At 42.3% G+C, this 5,000-nt stretch overlaps 1 long non-coding RNA gene across 1 annotated transcript in view; it reads right to left on the minus strand.

The window, feature by feature from the left end:
• Positions 1-5,000, minus strand: part of LOC135101103 (uncharacterized) — a 54,097-nt gene that overhangs the window by 6,742 nt on the left and 42,355 nt on the right. The window lies entirely within an intron of this gene.

Raw genomic sequence — 5,000 nt, forward strand, 5'->3', positions numbered from 1 at the left:
CACAACAAGATTCTACGTATCAGAATTAACAGACTATTGTTCTTATCACTCCTCTCTAGCCACCATGATGCTACCCCAGCTTTTCATCTCCGTGGCCTTTGAAAATAGTTCTAAAGAGACCACTATGTTAAAAAAACGGTCCCTTTTCACTATTCTCAATGCCAACATGACGAGACATAACACAATTTATGAAGTACCTGCCATGTTTCTATCATTCCTCACTAGCCACCACTGTGTCCTTTGAAAAACAGTCCTTAGCTCTTTAGAATACGGGTATGTTGTCTATCCTCACTGCTAGCACAATAAGACTTAACGTAGTTGAATATTATGAGCCAGAGGACTTGTTCCTATCACTCGTCTCCAGCCACAATGCCTCCCATAATCAATAATTTCTGTGTCCTTTTGCAAATAGTCCATAGCGTTTCAAAATACTGGTTGTTTTTTACTTATTCTCACTGCTAACACAACGAAACCCAACATAACAGAATTTATGGGCAAGCTGCGTGTTCTTATCACTCGTCTCTCGCCACAATGCCTCCCGTAAGTAATCATCTCTGCGTCCTTCGAAGATAGTCGTGATGGAATGTAGAGGTGGTACAAAATACTACGGGTTCTTGTTAATAATTTTCACAGGTAACACAAGGCGACCCAGCACAGTGCAGTTTACGGTCCAGTGGGCGTGTTCCTATCACTTCTCTACGGCCACCGCCACGCTGCCCCTTCCCTTCACCCACGATTCAGCCTTGACAACAACACGATATTAAAAAAAAAAAGAAAAAAAAATATACACACCCACCAAGTTACGCACCAGCACAATGTTACGGGGGAAGCCAAACACTGGGCGACTTTGTGGTATTCCGCCTTCCATTTTTTACCGACGTGAGTTATTCTAGGGTCAGGATTGTGGAATTTATGACTTCATTAATGGTTAGAATGGGAGCTCTTATTAAGGGGCCAGAGGAGGAGGATGAGGAGGAGGGGGGAACATAAAGGAATAGAAAGGAAGAACAATCAACACTAGCAGTTCCATTGGTCCTAATGTGGATGTTTGTGGAGACTATACTAGCATAAAATGTGAGAAATAGGGTAGCATGGATGAAGGAAGAGGAAGAGGAGGAGGAGGAAAGAAGGAAGACATTGGCGTGGCAGTGATAGCGGTAGTATAGTGGAAAATGTACAGAAGGAGGTCGAAGGAGAAGGAGGAGGACGAGGAAACGAAGAAAATGAAGAAGACATGCTGGCGAGGAGGTGGTGGTGGTGGTGGTGAAATAAAAAAAAAAAAAAATAAATAAATTAAAAAAAAAAAAAAAAATATATATATATATATATATATATATATATATATATATATATATATATATATATATATATATATATATATATATATATATATATATATATATATATATATATATATATATATATAAGGCAGAACGAGGTGGAAGGAAAATATAAGGGGAGAAGTTATAGGTGGAAGGAAAAGATGAAGGGAGGAGAACAGCAGGGAACTATGATGAAAACAAAACGAGGCTTGGTCGCTCTAATTCACTTTCACTCTCCTGTGAGGCGGAGCAGTACGTGACGGCCGAGGGGCGCGGTACTGCTGCTTAAATCCAGATACGGGTGAGACCATGTTGGGCAGGTAAACAACGTGCCTGGCCCTGAATACCTTACGTTTGTTTTTCACCGCTTTTTTTTTTTTCACTGACAATTCTGCTTTACTCCGTATCACGAACAGAGAAATATTTCCCTTCCAATACGTTGCCCTTTGTGGGTCTTCTTTTTACGGACAATTATTGGGCGCAATCTGATAAAGGTGTATTAGTGGAATAGGGGATACAACAAGGCTGGTGTAGACTAAATTCCAAGGGTTAATAGTTTCGAAAGGACGAAAGTAACGGGTTTAGATAAAAGAGAGAGAGAGAGAGAGAGAGAGAGAGAGAGAGAGAGAGAGAGAGAGAGAGAGAGAGAGAGAGAGAGAGAGAGAGAGAGAGAGAGAGAGAGAGAGAGAGAGAGAGAGAGAGAGAGAGAGAGAGACGCATAAGCTCACAACTCATTTTCTAATAACATAAAAGTGGTAAACGTTACAGTGTTGACGTATGTAACAATGAAGTATTCGATCTCATGAGAAAAGTCCAGTTTTGTCTACCAGAGAAAAACGTCTTCTCTTATGATTCGGGAAAGAAAACGGAGCGTTTCATCTCATGTACAAGGGATAACCCCAGCTCTCAGCGAAGACCATGGAGTCAGCAAGAGGTCCGCTAGCTTGTGTAAAATCTAATTAATTCCTGCTTCTCAAGTGAACATCACGTTATATTAGAAACTATGATTTTTCTATTTTTTTTTCCGGAAAGTATAAATCTCATTTAATATCTAACTATACTTATAAGGCAATTTTTTTTTTATTTTTATGTAGGAAGGACACTGGCCAAGGGCAACAAAAATCTAATAAAAAAAATGCCCACTAAAATGCCAGTCCCATAAAAGGGTCAAAGCAGTGGTCAAAAATTGGTGGATAAGTGTCTTGAAACCTCCCTCTTGAAGGAATTTAAGTCATAGGAAGGTGGAAATACAGAAGCAGGCAGGGAGTTCCAGAGTTAACCAGAGAAAGGGATGAATGACTGAGAATACTGGTTAACTCTTGCGTTAGAGAGGTGGACAGAATAGGGGTGAGAGAAAGAAGAAAGTCTTGTGCAGCGAGGCCGTGGAAGGAGGGGAGGCATGCAGTTAGCTAGATCAGAAGAGCAGTTAGCATGAAAATAGCGGTAGAAGACAGCTAGATATGCAACATTGCGGCGGTGAGAGAGAGGCTGAAGACAGTCAGTTAGAGGAGAGGAGTTGATGAGATGAAAAGCTTTTGATTCCACCCTGTCTAGAAGAGCAGTATGAGTGGAACCCCCCCAGACATGTGAAGCATACTCCATACATGGACGGATAAGGCTCTTGTACAGAGTTAGCAGCTGGGGGGGTGAGAAAAACTGGCGGAGACGTCTCAGAACACCTAACTTCATAGAAGCTGTTTTAGCTAGAGATGAGATGTGAAGTTTCCAGTTCAGATTATAAGTAAAGGACAGACCGAGGATGTTCAGTGTAGAAGAGGGGGACAGTTGAGTGTCATTGAAGAAGAGGGGATAGTTGTCTGGAAAGTTGTGACGAGTTGATAGATGGAGGAATTGAGTTTTTGAGGCATTGAACAATACCAAGTTTGCTCTGCCCCAATCAGAAATTTTGGAAAGATCAGAAGTCAGGCGTTCTGTGGCTTCCCTGCGTGATATGTTTACCTCCTGAAGGGTTGGACGTCTATGAAAAGACGTGGAAAAGTGCAGGGTGGTATCATCAGCGTAGGAGTGGATAGGACAAGAAGTTTGGTTTAGAAGATCATTAATGAATAATAAGAAGAGAGTGAGTGACAGGACAGAACCCTGAGGAACACCACTGTTAATAGATTTAGGAGAAGAATAGTGACCGTCTACCACAACAGCAATAGAACGGTCAGAAAGGAAACTTGAGATGAAGTTACAGAGAGAAGGATAGAAACCGTAGGAGGGTAGTTTGGAAATCAAAGCTTTGTGCCAGACTCTATCAAAAGCTTTTGATATGTCCAAGGCAACAGCAAAAGTTTCACCAAAATCTCTAAAAGAGGATAACCAAGACTCAGTTAGGAAAGCCAGAAGATCACCAGTAGAGCGGCCTTGACGGAACCCATACTGGCGATCAGATAGAAGGTTGTGAAGTGATAGATGTTTAAGAATCTTCCTGTTGAGGATAGATTCAAAAACTTTAGATAGGCAGGAAATTAAAGCAATAGGACGGTAGTTTGAGGGATTAGAACGGTCACCCTTTTTAGGAAAAGGTTGAATGTAGGCAAACTTCCAGCAAGAAAGAAAGGTAGATGTTGACAGACAGAGCTGAAAGAGTTTGACTAGGCAAGGTGCAAGCACGGAGGCACAGTTTCGGAGAACAATAGGAGGACCCCATCAGGTCCATAAGTCTTCCGAGGGTTTAGGCCAGCGAGGGCATCGAAAACATCATTGCGAAGAATTTTAATAGGTGGCATGAAGTAGTCAGAGGGTGGAGGAGAGGGAGGAACAAGCCCAGAATCGTCCAAGGTAGAGTTTTTAGCAAAGGTTTGAGCAAAGAGTTCAGCTTTAGAAATAGATGTGATAGCAGTGGTGCCATCTGGTTGAAGTAGAGGAGGGAAAGAAGAAGAAGTAAAGTTATTGGAGATATTTTTGGCTAGATGCCAGAAATCACGAGGGGAGTTAGATCTTGAAAGGTTTTGACATTTTCTGTTAATGAAGGAGTTTTTGGCTAGTTGGAGAACAGACTTGGCATGGTTCCGGGTAGAAATATAAAGTGCATGAGATTCTGGTGATGGAAGGCTTAAGTACCTTTTGTGGGCCACCTCTCTATCATGTATAGCACGAGAACAAGTTTAGAAGGTTTAGGACGAGAAAAAGAGTGAGGAATGTATGCCTCCATGCCAGACACTATCACCTCTGTTATGCGCTCAGCACACAAAGACGGGTCTCTGACACGGAAGCAGTAGTCATTCCAAGGAAAATCAGCAAAATACCTCCTCAGGTCCCCCCAACTAGCAGAGGCAAAATGCCAGAGGCACCTTCGCTTAGGGGGATCCTGAGGAGGGATTGGAGCAATAGGACAAGATAAAGATATGAGATTGTGATCGGAGGAGCCCAACGGAGAAGAAAGGGTGACAGCATAAGCAGAAGGATTAGAGGTTAGGAAAAGGTCAAGAATGTTGAGCGTATCTCCAAGACGGTCAGGAACACGAGTAGGGTGTTGCACCAATTGCTTTAGGTCATGGAGGATAGCAAAGTTGTAGGCTAGTTCACCAGGATGGTCAGTGAAAGGAGAGGAAAGCCAAAGCTGGTGGTGAACATTGAAATCTCCAAGAATGGAGATCTCTGCAAAAGGGAAGAGGGTCAGAATGTGCTCCACTTTCGAAGTTAAGTAGTCAAAGAATTTCTTATAGTCGG

The sequence above is a fragment of the Scylla paramamosain genome, chromosome 6, assembly GCF_035594125.1.
Source record: "Scylla paramamosain isolate STU-SP2022 chromosome 6, ASM3559412v1, whole genome shotgun sequence".
In the NCBI taxonomy this organism is placed as follows: Eukaryota; Metazoa; Arthropoda; class Malacostraca; order Decapoda; family Portunidae; genus Scylla; species Scylla paramamosain.